At 44.1% G+C, this 15091-nt stretch overlaps 1 long non-coding RNA gene across 1 annotated transcript; it reads right to left on the bottom strand.

The window, feature by feature from the left end:
* Positions 1 to 701: 701 nt before the first annotated feature.
* On the bottom strand, positions 702 to 10888 carry LOC146175005 (uncharacterized). Its single transcript, XR_014701953.1, has 3 exons — positions 10737 to 10888; positions 9957 to 10049; positions 702 to 832 (listed from the first exon to the last, which is right to left on the bottom strand). It is a non-coding gene; the product is annotated as an uncharacterized LOC146175005 (long non-coding RNA).
* Between the last annotated feature and the right edge of the window lie 4203 nt (positions 10889 to 15091).

The raw sequence follows: 15091 nt of genomic DNA, 5'->3' as shown, positions 1-15091 counted from the left end.
GATGGAGAAACCCAGTCATGTTTTCAGCCATTTGCATGCATAACATGGTAATCGGCGCCCCTGCTCGTAAGAAAATTAGACCGAGATTGATTATATTCCTCTGAATGCATGGACAGATTTCCCCATATAATGACCTCCAACACGTCTATAGGTACATACATTGCAATGAGTCGTGGCCTCATCGCACGTGTTTTGCCTTAATGCCGTCGTACTCGATGACCATGCTAGATTATTCATTACCACATCACTACACTAGCCGTGAGTTTCATTGTGGATTTCACATTATCATTTGTTACGGGCCGATTTGTATCCCGTCTTACTAACTCGCAATAATTTACGACCTAAATGAAAGAACGGAACATTTTCAAGAGGAAATAACTATTGCACCTGTTGTTTAGTTGCACTGTTCAATGTAAAACTTAACACTTTCCTTTTTGGTGACAAATTACACTTTGAAGCCAATTGATTTTAGCGTCACTTCGTCCCTTGGAGTCGGTGTACTAAAGAAAATAAGTTGTCCCTGGGCTTTCGAAGATGATATTTGAAGATGTTGAATATTGAAATAAGCACTCAATAGAATGTACATGCTTTTTTTTTAACTATGTCTGGAAAAGAGGCGGCTTTCAGAAAAATAATTTTTGTGGCTTTTGTACAAATCTTGCTGGGAAGGAAGAAGACATATACTCCCTATATGGCGATCTAACTTACGTTCTTCTGAAGACGGCTTGCTTCTTTCGGTCAGCTCAACAACCTCGTGCAATTTAACACCGCCAGCTAACTGCTGGACATCCTTAACTGGAGCAATCCTCAAATGGTCATTGAGCAGTCCTCGCTGTAAAGAATACCATGCTGGATTGATATTTCACCTTCAGTCATACCTAGATACCCTTTAAGTCAAGAACAATAGGTGTTACTAATATAAACGTGTAATAAACACAATGAAATAAACATTATTCAGAGATCGTAACTACCGAGTCCCGCGTTGCTTAAATCGCTTCAGGAAGATGAACCATAATATTCAATGAAGTCGTTCGGTTCATGCAACTGCTCACTCTCCGTTGCAAGTGGGATGCGCCCATTAACGCTTCATTTATACCTAAATATTTTTGAGCCTGAAAAATGATTCGAGCATCTGCGAAATCTGCGAGGCATTGTGAAATGAGGGGGTAGACAAGCCGTACGTGAAAATGCTGGAAGATATATATAGTGGCTGCACAGCAACCAGACTTCTGCATAAAGAAAGTAACGAAGTGCCCATAAAGAAAGGTGTTAGGCAAGGAGACACAATCTCCCCAGTACTATTCACAGCTTGCTTAGAGGAAGTATTCAGAGACTTGGAATGGGAGCAGTTAGGGATAAGGGTAGATGTAGAGTACCTCAGTAATCTGCAATTTGCTGATGACGTTGCCTTGCTAAGAAACTCGGGGGTGAACTGCAAATAATGATTGATGACTTAGACAGGAAAAGTATAAAGGTAGGCTTGAAAATCAATTTGCAGAAGACTAAGGTAATGTTCAACAGCCTCGGGAAGGAGCAGCAGTTTACATTAGGTAGCGATGCACTGGAAGTAGTAGGCGAATATATCTACTGAGGACAGGTAGTAACCGTAAATCCGGACCATGAAAAGGAAATAACAAGAAGAATAAGATTGGGATGGAGCGCATTTGGCTCGCACTCACAGATTATAACTAGCAGCTTACCGGTATCGCTAAAGAAGAAAGTATATAACAGTTGCATCTTACCTGTACTCACCTATGGCCCTGAAATGTGGAGGCTTGGAGGCTAACCAAGAGAGTTCTACTTAAGTTGAGGACAACCCAGATGGCTATGGAACGAAAAGTGGTAGGGGTAACATTAAGAGATAGGAAGCGGGCAGAGTGGGTCAGAGAAATAACTCGTTACCGACATTCTAGTGAAAATCACCCCTTCATGGATCACTGCCTTGTCGTGGCGGAGGGGCTTGCGAAACTCGATGAAGTCGTGAGCTCTGCTGTGTAGGGCCACCCAAGATAGACAGGTCACGGCAGAGAGTTATGACAAAATGTGATTCACTGGAGAAGGTAATGGCAACCCACTCCAGTATTTCCTGCCAAGAAAACCCTATGGCCAGTCACAATACCATTATCGATATGGCGCCGGAAGATGAGCCCCCCAGGTTGGAAGGCGTCCCGCATGTTACTGGGGATGAACAAAGGGCGATTCCTAGTAGCTCCAGGACGAATGAAGCGGCTGGGCTAAAGCCAAAAGGACGCTCAGTTGTGGATGTGTCGGGAAGCGACCGGAAAGTCCGATGTTGCAAGGAGATATATCACATAGCAACATAGAATGTAAGATCTATGACGCAAGGTAAACTGGATATCGTCAAGCGAGAAATGGACAGATTGAACATTGATATCTTGGGTATCAGCGAGCTCAAGTGGACCGGAATGGGAGAATTTAACTCCGGCGACCATTATGTCTTTTATTGTGGGCACGAATCCAAGAGAAGGAATGGGGTAGCTCTCATAGTAAACAGAAGAATGGGCAAAGCAGTGCTAGGGTACAACCCCAAAAACGACCAAATGATTTCACTTCGGATCCAAGGTCACCCTTTCAACATAACAGTTATCCAAGTCTATGCACCGACCACTGCTGCTGAAGAAGCTGACGTTGAGAGATTTTATGCGGACCTACAATGCCTTTTAGACCGCACCCCATCACCAGACGTCGTTTTTCTCATAGGAGACTGGAATGCTAAGGTCAGGAGTGAAGAAATATCCGGAATTACAGGCAAGTTCGGTCTTGGTGAGCCAAATGAAGCTGGGCAGAGGCTAGTAGAGTTCTGTCAAGAAAACAACCTGACCATAGCGAATACTCATTTTCAACAGCACAAGAGGCGCCTGTACACATGGACTTCACCGGACGGTCTGTACAGGAATCAGATCGATTATATTCTTTGCCGGCAGAGATGGAGAAGCGCTATACAAGCAGTAAAAACAAGGCCTGGGGCCGATTGTGGCACCGATCATCAGGTTCTTGTTGCCAAAATTAAGCTTCGATTGAGGAAAACGCAGAAAACTAGAAGGCATTTCAGGTATGATCTGGATCAGATTCCATTAGAATATGCTGTGGAAGTCAGGAATCGATTTCAAGAATTAGATCTCGAAGACAAAAGAGCCCGAAGAGACGTGGACTGATGTTCGTGATATAATACAAGAAGTTGCTACTAAGGTAGTTCCAAAGCAAAAGAAATGCAAAAAAGCAAACTGGTTATCTGAAGAGGCTTTGCAAATAGCTGAGGAAAGGAGGATGGCAAAAGGTCTGGGGGAAAGAGAAAGATACAAGGTTCTCAATGCGGATTTTCAGAAAATAGCAAGGAGAGATAAGAATGCCTTCCTGAACATACAGTGTCAAGCAGTTGAGGACAACAGCCAATTAAGGAATCCAAGAGCTCTGTATAAGACAATCAAAGATATCAAAGGAAGCTTCTGTGCTAAGCTGGGCGTCATAAAGGACAAACGAGGCAAGGACCTCACTGAAGCCTCAGAGATAAAGAAGAGGTGGCAGGAATACACAGAAGAACTGTACAAGAAGGACCCGGATGTGCAAACCCAACATAGGACGGTTGTGATTACTGATCTCGAGCCGGGCATCCTGAAGAGTGAAGTTGAATGGGCCTTAGCCAGCCTTGCTAAGAACAAAGCTAGCGGAATTGATGGTATTCCCGCTGAGTTGCTTCAAAACCTCAACCACGACGCTGTTAACACACTGCATACATTATGTCAAAAGATTTGGACAACCCTGCAGTGGCCACAGGATCGGAGGAGGTCAGTTTACATCCCCATTCCAAAGAAACGCAGTGCCAAAGATTGTTCCAACTACCGCACGATCGCGCTTATTTCGCATGCTAGCAAGGTGATGTTAAAAATCCTGCAAGGTAGGCTGCAGCAGTATGTGGATCGGGAGCTTCCGGACGTGCAAGCTGTGTTTCGCAAGGGCAGAGGAACTAGAGACCAAATTGCCAACCTTCGCTGGATCATGGAAAAAGCAAGAGAGTTCCAGAAACCCATTTACCTCTGCTTTATTGATTATGCGAAAGCGTTTGACTGCGTAGATCACGGCAGATTGTGGCAAGCTCTCCAAGAGATGGGAGTTCCAATTCACCTCATCTGTCTCCTCAGGAACCTTTATGAAGGGCAAGAGGCCACAGTCAGAACTGGGCATGGTCTTACTGATTGGTTTCCGATTGAGAAAGGGGTGAGGCAAGGCTGCATACTGTCGCCCTGCCTATTTAACCTATATGCAGAGTGCATCGTGAGGAAGGCCGGTCTGGACGAGTCTTCAGCTAGAGTGAAGATTGCTGGAAAACGTATCAACAACCTTAGATATGCGGATGATACCACTTTAATGGCAGAAAGTGAAGTGGAACTCAAGAGACTTCTGATGCGCGTACAAGAAGAGAGTGAGAAGTTTGGGCTTAAACTGAACATTAAAAAGACGAAGATCATGGCGTCTTGCCCTATCAAGTCCTGGAGCATCAATGGACAAGAAGTGGAAGCTGTGACAGATTTTCTGTTCTTGGGCGCCAAGATTACCTCGGAAGGAGACTGCAGCCATGAAATTAGGAGACGCCTGCTTCTGGGAAAGAGAGCAATGGTTAGCCTTGACCACCTAGTAAAGAGCAGAGACATTAGTCTGCCAACCAAGATCCGTATAACCCGTGCTATGGTCTTTCCAGTTGTGATGTATGGATGCGAGAGTTGGACTGTGAAAAAGGCTGACCGCCGAAGAATTGACGCGTTTGAATTGTGGTGCTGGCGAAGACTCTTAAGAGTTCCTTGGACTGCCAGAAGATCAAATCAGTCGATATTGTCGACCATAAACCCTGACTGCTCATTGGAGGGTCAAATTCTAAAGTTAAAGCTCAGCTACTTTGGTCATCTGATGAGAAGAGAGGAGTCGCTGGAGAAAGATTTGATGTTGCGAAAGGTTGAGGGTCGCCGGAGAAGGGGTAGGCAGCGAACGCGATGGTTAGATGGCATTCTCGAGGCATTGCAGATGAAGATATGTGATGTTAAGAAGATAGTGAGAGACCGGAAAGCGTGGCGTGGCATGGTCCATAGGGTCACGAAGAGTCGGACACGACTGAACGCCTGAACTGAAGTGAAAATCAAGAAAAAATAAGAATGGGGAGGACATGTAGTGCGAAGAGAGGATAACGGATGGTCGCTTAGGGTAACAATCTGGATTCCAAGAGAACGAAAGCGTAGCAGGGGGCGGCAGAAAGTAAGGTGGGCGGTTGAAATTAAGAAGTTCGCAGAGGTCAAGTGGATGCAGCTAGCGCAGAACTGGGTCAATTGGAGAAATATGGTAGAGGCCTTCGTCCTGCAGTGGGTATAGTCAGGCTGATGATGTTGATGATGATGATGATGATTTGTACTAATGCTTTTCCTGAAAGCAAAATAAAAGAATTCTTATTTTTGTAACGCTGTACTTGGCTCTCAATTTTAATGTGTTTCCGTTTCAAATCATATCAAATCAAATTTTATTTCCCTTTGTACAAATAAAAAGCATGGAGAAGTCGCTAGATGCTACTACTACCAGGAGCTAACGAGGCGACTGCCCCAACTGATGACAGCAGCGGAGGCAATGTGGAAAAATCTCATTATCTTAATAAAAAAGGGGCGTCACAAATCTACTGTCATACGAAACAAAAATACACTGTCATAAGAAGAAAACATCGGATTGAGAGAATTAAAGGAAAATCACGCTGAGCTCACATTTCACATTGCTGCATTATATACCACCCCAAAAACAAATATTTCAAAATGCGTTTAAACACCTACCATTTTTCATTATTAATTTTGTCGAGTGTATTCTGAAGCTTTGCGTGCTGACAGAGCAATGACCTTTTGCTACCTGTTGTGCATCACAGCTCGTGTATAGCCATCTTAATCATCGCTTATTGTAACGAAATGCATCGTAGTGCGCAAGGTTCAATAAATCAAAATAGTTCGTAAATCACGGTACGAAATTCCAGGTAGCTGCTTGCATCAGCGCATGCCCGCGCGGACGACATGCTGCAGGACAACGGAAGTGAAGCTTCCCAGGTTGACACCAGGTTACATTTGAAAAGTTGTGTACAAGCAGGTAATCGTCACTGCTTAGTCACCCGGCTCTCCCCGATCACGTCGGCAGCGTTAGTAATTATGTATCCTTCAGTCCCGGTACGAATAAATTTCTTGCGTCCCATACGCTAGGCATCTTCCATTAGGAGCTGAATTGCACCTCGTCGTGTGAGTAGTGTCGAGTATTAAGTTAAGTACTCTATACGCAGTCCTTGTACGGGCGAAATAGGATATGCAAAAATTGAACAAGAAAATATATATTCAAAACACGTAGAGCTAGAGTGTAATTCAATATATACAATAAAAGGTCACCAACAAGAGGTTGCCAGAATATCTAGAAAGACTTATACAGTGTTAGAAACGGCATTTATAGATTTGTCTTTTCAAACATTATTTGAGGCGGCAATTTCTAGTCTGATAGTTTTCGGAAATATGAACATTGGTATTGGTCTATTCTAGCAGAGTAGACAGTGCAAGTAGTAACTTTGCTAATTCAGGGTTTTTCTAGTTGTTGACTCCTTGACTTCATTAGGGAGATTCCCAATTTTTATGGGGAGAAGAATATGACGAAAGGGCAATTCTATAACATTTATGTTAAATTAGAGGGACTGTTTTTGATTTGATATCCTTAGAGCAGATGGAGAGTCAGATTTTTAATATTTGTTGTATATAAATTGTCTCTTCAGATTTTGGAGTTGTAGAATATCTTTCTTGCTGTGTGGATTCAAGACAATATCGGCGTATATTAGTTTCGGCCTAATGATTGATGTACAAGACAACTTAATAAAGGGACAATAAAGTGCCTAAAATGAGTTAAATCAAATCGGTCGAGAGACAGGTACTTTATTATGAGTCAATTCATCGCAAGAAGTTTTCATCTAGCTTTTTTAACATCGGGGTTATCGGCCATTAAAAATGTCGCTGCTCCTTACCGAGAAACACTCAACACTCCGAGAAACAAAAAAAAAACGAAGAAAAGAGCTCGGGAACTCCGCCCTGCCCATAAAACGTCATCGGGTGGCACCGAAGCACCCTCGAATCAGGAGGCTTTCGTGGCGCTCGGTTCGCAGGCTTCCGGTGGTCGCGCCTGTTTTCCCGAGCGTTGCCCGTGCATTCATCGGTCTCTGCCTTTCCTTCCCGTCTTCGTTTGTATAGCTTTCAACCTTGTTTCAAGCATTCTACGGCCGCCGGTTTCTTGAGTTTCTTGACCTTTCGGAATTGTGCGCGACAGCAGCCCGACCGACCCGGGTAACTCGCGATCTGATGCCTGCAGGTGACCAGTCTGCTGTCTACACGAACCGGTGGCCGCCACGGAGGAGCACTTCCGGAACCTAGTATTATTGTCCCATCCCTTCAGCGCAAATTAACGTGCACGCCCGCCAAATACGGCTTTCTACAAGACCCCTTTCTTCTGTCGCCCTGCCGGTAAGCTTTCGGTATCAGTAGCTTTGGTACCGTCTCTGTGTTTGACCAACAGCGGCCGGTCACATCTGGAGTTAACGAGATAGCAACGACTCTGCATGGATGCTGGCAGCCAAGCTTGCGATTTGCACGCGTGCAAACATGTCGTCACCGTTTTTAGCTCGGAGCGCTTTCATGATGGTCGGCTAGAGGCATCTCTTTTGGTGCATAACGAATAGAATGTACATGTATTACCAGCGACAACACGGAGTGATCATTGCTACAAAGTTTGGATTTACAGCTTAAAGAATTCAAATTAACAAAAAGAGTAGTCCTTTCGCACATTGTTTAGGAAGCGGCAATGCGTAACGTGATGGCTTGTTTTGTCTCATGTGTGTGTATCGTCCGAGCCAGAATCGATTGCGTAAAACATCAGAAAAGCAGCTCGGCGAATGCAGTTTGGGAGCGCAGGTAGTCACCGATTTTAGCAGCTGCACGAAGGAATCGTGTATAAGAGCACGCGAGGGGCTACGCTAGAGTCAGCGAAACGGCCGGTTCCAAATGTGTGTTTCAAGGCTACGTGAAATGTCTATGACTCTATTGCGCTGCAGATTACCGAAACTAAACCTGTATTCATGTCGTTCGGGGCTATCCGCTACTAACCTTTGTGAGTCTTGCAAAGAAATTGAATCCATAGGTCATTTTTTTCTCTTCTGCCGGAGGTTCTCATCTCTCCGCAAAATTTATTTAGCGACTCCCCTTTCGAGATTCGGCCTTCCAGTAACCATTGTTCTCCTCTCCTTCGGGGAAGCGTCAAAGGATATGCCTTAAAACCAATGTGCGAATCTGTTCATGATTATGATTTCAACAGGTAGATTCCTATGCTGAATTCATACTTTTTCTTTTCCTTTTTATTTTTTCCAAATTCTAGTTAAACATCCATATTTATCTGAATACTACAGTCCTTGAACATATATATTTACAATCTACAATGCACCCTGGCGTATCGCCCGCCGTGGGTATGTTTCATTTTGCCTGAGGCCATCATCATCATCTTTAACGCCGTCCGCCGTGGCTTCGATGCCTAACAAATCAAGGCCTAGCGACGACCCGGGAGCAGCGCATGACCGGAGTGCCGTCGGCCGCAGCGCTCGCGGAATGCATCTCTGCGGTAACCTGCCAGCATCCGGTGCGAATTTGTGTAATTTCGCGATGCAGCTGAAAGCAGATCTCTTTTTGACATACGTTCCATTATTTTATCAACACGCCGTACAAATGGCCGCTGCTGCAAAGACGAGACTGGACTAGAGTAAGAACCTGCTGCTGAGCCGTCGGTCGGTACACTAAGGTTGACACTGCCTATTTTATAAGCTGCTCCTGTAATGGGATCTGATGCAGATGTGTACAGTCGATACAGTGTTGAAGCGGACCAGTTCATGCTCTTTTTGCACTGCGGCGCCGACGCATACATTAAGTCAGACTTCACCACCTTGTTGGTTAATATTGCAAACCGGACTGCCAAGCTCAGGTGTTCACGCATGCACTGCATGCAGCACCCGAAGAGACGATTTTCCCAGCTACCGGAAGTGCATCCGTGACGTAGTCGCCATCGCACCTGCAGCAAATGACAGCCTGTCGTGGGCTGTCATTCTCAGTAGTTGTGACGTAGGGCAAAATAATTCCAGATCTCATCGCCATGCGAGAATTGAGCAGCCCACAGATTTAAAAAAAAAGTAAGAAAAATAATAATCAATCGCTGCCTTTGCTCCAAAGAATTTTGCTTTGGGGAAACACTCGGAAGCCAGTGACATTTTTAGTCATTTCATAGTCCCTTTAACGTTGCTTGGTGTTTTTTGAGCTTATCTCTCAAGTAGATTACATAGAGTATTTCAGGTGGTGTGATGTAATATATCTTGTCAGTCCGACTAAAAGGAGAATTGATTATAACACGAAAGTATTCGAAAGTTAAAAGTTGGGAAATAGGACTGTTAATAAAAATGTAGTTAAATGTCAGATGTTTTATTCTTTCTCGCTTTGTATATAAAGAGCCTTTTTGTCGCATTTAAAACCCCTCCTAATTTGTGACGCATTTTATAAAATTTAGATTAATAATTATTTTCTTGCGCTTTTGCCTGACTGCTGGATGTAAACTGGATAACTAAGCCACAGAATGTTGATTTCAATTACCCCTTCTAGTAGCGGCGTTTGTATGCGAGGCAGCCTTGCCTAACCTGATACTCACTCAGCTGGCGCAGTCAGATGTCGGAAGGTGAAATCTTCCTTTCCCTTCGTCTTTGATGTCGCCAGAGCGACCTCTTCACCTTTGTAAAGCTTATGTGCTTGAGCCAGTATCGACTGTAGGCTGATGTGAATATTTCAGAAAGGTCTAATCATAAAGAATGGGCGCCCTTTAATTTTTTGAGAATAAATGGCAGACAAAATACGTACCACCTCAACGCCATTCTTCAGTCTCTTGATGGCGACCGCACACCGATGTTGAGTGTCGTGATACAAGCTCTCTTGCAGTTTCCGCCCGTCGAACTAGCCATTCAGAAAGAAAAAAGATTTTATGCGTTATTTTATCAATCATCAATCACTGTTGTGCCAAACTTCTGTTATTTTGTTCAAAAAAGTAAAAAGAAAAAAAAAACATTCCTGCTCACATAGTGCGCCCGAGAGGTCGCAAAGAAAACAAAAATAGTTCCCCTTAGCTTTGAAAATTTTTCCCACAAAACAATAAAATTGATACATGTTTCCCTCTACGAAAGATATAGAAAAGGACCTCTGAGATTTTTTTAAAGTGCAAAACACATTTTTAGCAATATTTATTCCTTCAGGGCGTCAGTAGGGTATGAGATGAAGGATGAATAAATGATTGGGGAAAGGTTGGCTGATTTTACGAAGTCCAGAAGCTAGCGAAGATGAGGTCCTCGCGTCCAAGCGATATATGAGGCAGGATTGGCTGCTGAAAAGCCAGTTATCGTCAGGTGCCGGATTCGGGTCGGCTTCAGTGCTGGACAGTCCCGCAACACAATAATATTATTCATTTCATTATATATTGGGCAAACATACGCTTTATTATAAAATTGTAAAACTTACGGTGAAAGATTTCACTCATCTCCAACATTTACAAATTAAAGCCTTCAGTATTTCAAAAAAAATGGATTGAATATTTATTGAATTGAATTGAATGAAAATGAATATTTCTGAAAAAATGAAAGAACTTACAACTAGCTGAGAAGTTCCCTCTGTAGATGACGAAATGACAAAGTCCTCAGCCAGTACAGACGTTTTTTCAAGGTTAAGTGTTAGGCCTTGGTGAATGTGCAACACCAAACTGCCGTCTTCATTTCTGCTTTCCAAAATTCTAGGGTACACAAGAAAATCTACGAAGGAATAGAAGAGAGGCGGCAATGTTGAAAAGCAATAGTGCCCAGCTCTAATAATTTTGTCACACGGGCAAGTGCCAACTCCCTCCAACTTCGTTTCGATAAAGTACCACGAAAGGAGTTCAGCCCCAATTCAGTTGTCGCCGTGTCACAGAGCTAAGAACGGGCTTCTCAGAGACGCCTTCAGGGCCCCATTAGGTGCTGTTTCTTTTTGTGTATGCATATAAAATAATCAAGTGCAAACCATGTAAAATAACTTTTAGCTGCTTTCTTTTCAACAGCTTGAATCGAATTTGAAATGAAATGTATCCTTTATTCATGTCAAAATGAATGCGCTGTTACTTTTACTAACATAGCGTGTTTGTCCGATCTGCTGGCCACAATGTGCAAGCAAAATTCTTGCGTGCATATTTGGATATTAACGCATTTACTTTTTTCAATGGTTTGAGTTGTGCTACAGTAATAAAACTAGTCATAAACTTAATATTATACCATATGAGCTTTTTTTTTTTAATCCTGCACTGAAGCTAACGGGGAACCTCCTTTTACCTGCTCGAGCGAGATGGTCAGAACGCCTTAGACTAGGAATTTCCTTAAACTAAACTTCAAGTAAAGGTGAACTCAGTTCGCACTTGAGGAGCTGGTCCGATAACCAAAGCAAATAAAATCAGCGCTGGGCCAAGGATCACAAAGCATGAATTTTTGTGCCTGCAACCCCTGTGATAGTCCATATTATAAAGCATGTGCGCCTTGAGCCTTCCCAGAAAGTCGCTTTATTTCTTCTTGTTTATCAAACTTCTCACTTCTGCTGGATCAACACAAAGAAGGCGCAGGAGCAAACCTTATCATCACAGTTCTTGACAATCTCGGTTTGCCGTGTGAAACCAACAATCATGTTGAGACTAGCATTCGTGCGTGTCGTTCATTGTGAACAAATCCAGGAAAATTGAGATGCGTTGCTGTGACATTCATAAAAAGGGAGCCAACAGGTACTGACACAAATGAAAGCAAAGGGTATGTGTTTCATTATAGTGAAGTATTGAATAAACTTAACGTAATAGACTAAAACAAAAACAACCACTGGGCTTTGGTGGGATCAGAGCCCACACTCTCCGAGCTTTGCGTACATTGTTCGGCGACTCAGTTATCTCGGCGGCTGTTTAATCTTCCGCTTTCCTGATTACTTACGTTGTAGATAACGCATCCTTCACAGTTTTTGTCATCGCCATTATCATTCATAGTTGTAGAAGTGGAAGTTCCGATTTTACCGCAACGTTAACGTAGAACGGAATTTAGCGGAGAAGGTGGGAGCTGTCTGATAACTGCTTCACGCTGCCTCCGAGATAATGGCACCAGATTCAATGTCCTCGTTAGCTGATCAGCAAATAAATGCAAGAAAAACGAATGGCTTTATTAGGACGCAGCAAGACGAGAGCCAACAGGCACTCAATGAAACTAAAGCTTAGGTGATGAATTTGGAACGTTAACTCTGCTGCTAGCAATCTTTAAGGTCCCATTATTGTTGTACTTAACCTTGCGAGGGAGAAGAAGAGCAGCTGTATTTATTTTCGCATGCTAAGAGGTTGTAAAAAATTCGATTGGATTGAATTTGACTGGAGTGAACTGTAGGTGCTGGGACTGGATAGGATTACACTGGATTGGTCTGGGTTGGATTATGTAAGACTGGACTAGATTGAATTAAACTGGATTAGAGGGATTAGATTTCCGTTACCCCTATATAACGGGTAGGATTGTCAACTGGGTTGCTACTTTCATATGGGAGGGTGATATTAGAATCAGCCTGCCAGAACCCTTTGCATTCTCGGTACCCCCACGACACGCAGGCACATCCATACGATTGGTAGAAGCGTGACTATATGTGGGCTAGTAGCTTACGATCTCGCGTCGAACGCTTAAATCCTGAGCTTAAATGTTAACAATATGTGGCACCTGACACTGGTCGGGCCTGACAGGGTAATATTGTAGCAGGCAAAAGAAGCTTCCTCCGTTGCTTTTCAAATTGCTTTTCAACTTTTTCAAATTGCGCTGCAAGTCGGCTTCCGAAAGGCAGGTCAAGTCGTGCTTCAGGCGGTAGAGGTCCATGTCAAAGTCAAGGAAAAAAGAACGATAGTTTCATCAATATATCTGATATATATCTTCTATTTCAGTGATACAAAATGGTTTACGTCATTCTCACAAATGTCGCGAGTATTGCATAGGCCAGATGGCATAACTTTAAATTTTGCAAGGCATTTGGAGTTACCAAGGCGGGTTCGGGGCGATCAACTGCTTTCCGGGAGATCTGTCTATACACAGAACGTAATTCTGCGGAAGAAAAAAGCTCGGACAGTTGACAAGCGTCAAGAGCTTTGTCGATGCGCCGAAGAGAGTACACGTCTTTACGCGTAATCCTTTTAAGAAGGCGTTAGTCTACACAGAAGCGGATGGAGCCGTCCTTTTTGTTTTGACAGGCCTAACAAGGGATGCCCAAGGGCTGCCTGAGGGCTGAATGACAGCGTTTTGCAGTATCTGGTCTACAAGCTCTTCGATAATCTAGTGCTCAGTTGCGCACACACAATTTTGGCCCTGTTGTCGTGGTGCATGAGTTCTGGTGTCGATGCGATGGATGACAGTTGAACTTAGGCCAAGGGAACATTTATGGGAGTCAGAGGAGGGGCTGAACTGTTGATGTAGGGGAAGAAGTTGTGTTGGCTGGGGCGTAGGAAGACCGACATCGATGTAGTGGTGGGACAGGTCTCTGTAAGGGAGACCGGATGTAGAACGTGGACGGCTCGTTTAGCACAGCAATGGCTAGTTGCTTTGCATCGTCAGTCTCTTCAAGGACAAGAGATATGATCGTCTGAAGGCTCACAAGACACTCATTATGGAGCAAAGCAGCGGGGAAAAGAAACGGTTTTGAGAAAGCAGCACACAGAAGCCACTAGAGATAGTGACTACAACGTGAGGTGACGGAAGGTATTGCCGTCGCAGAAATAAATGCGCTAGCGTGAAGCGGAGAGTTTAATCTTATAAAGAGTCATAAGTGATATATGTCAATGTCAATGTCTTCGGAGGTGAGGGTTTTAGCTCACAGGATAGATGGGGCGCTGTCTAGCAAAGGCTCCGGTAGGGGTCGATTCCCGAATTAGGCGCCGGCACAATCGATTGCAGCTGCGCGACCACAGGGAATTCCTTCCTAAAATAAAAGCAAGCGATCCACTTCGCAGCACAATGAACTCAATTTGTACAATAAAAATTTCGGATTACAGATTGAGCAGGACGCCCTGATGAAAGCTTGATTTGCTGAGCACCTTCCGTGCGCAACAAAATCTCTGCGATTGGCGTCTTGGCATTCTTCAAACAGCTGCCAAGTATTGCGCTTATAACCGAAATAACATAGTTCATGTAGCCATGGCAGAACCGCACTTAACAGAAACTTCAGTAAGACTGGTAGGAGATAGATGAGGACGTGGAAAATTTGACGGGGGCGCACTTCGTTTCTCAGGAACAGTGCAATCTAGTTTTCATCACGTCGCCTCGCAAACATAGAGCGGCGTCGCGTCGATGTTGAAAGAGCGCTCAGAGACGGCTGGTAATCTGTTGAGAAAGGATGTCATGCTGCAGGGTTAGTGGGCACGGAATACCGATGTTGAAAGAGCGCTCAGAGACGGCTGGTAATCTGTTGAGAAAGGATATCATGCTGCAGGGTTAGTGGGCACGGAATACTGACGCTTCGAACACAAGTACCCTGAAACGTAGGCAGGTGGTGCTCCCCCTTGAAGACTATTTTGGCAATAGCAGGATATGTCCAGCCAGCCCACAAGAGTAGCAAATGGGCCGATAGCTCTTGTGCACTCAGAATTTTGTGGGTATAATAGCCGGTCAAAAATAAAGCGCTTGCACAAGCGCTGACGCTAGGGCCTAAATGCGTGGCCGAGGTAGTGCAACCATGCCGGAAAAAGTCAAGAGACTAATTACAGAAATCGGGATGTCATCTTCATTGGTTATAGAGATGGGAACAGGACATGGAACGAGATCAGCACGAGCCAGAGAAGCAGCAGCGACAGCTCATGGCGGATGGACAGATAGAAGTGACACAGCAGCCTGCTGCTAAAATCCTGCCTCAAAGCCGGGGCCAAAAAAGATTACTTATTTTGAGGGCTAAGAAGCAGAGAAAGCCTACACGCCACCTCT

Source organism: Amblyomma maculatum, chromosome 11, assembly GCF_055883805.1.
Source record: "Amblyomma maculatum isolate TAMU_Amacu chromosome 11, ASM5588380v1, whole genome shotgun sequence".
NCBI lineage: Eukaryota > Metazoa > Arthropoda > Arachnida > Ixodida > Ixodidae > Amblyomma > Amblyomma maculatum.
The sequence above is the reverse complement of the archived record's forward strand: the minus strand, read 5'-3'. Positions and strand labels throughout refer to the sequence as shown.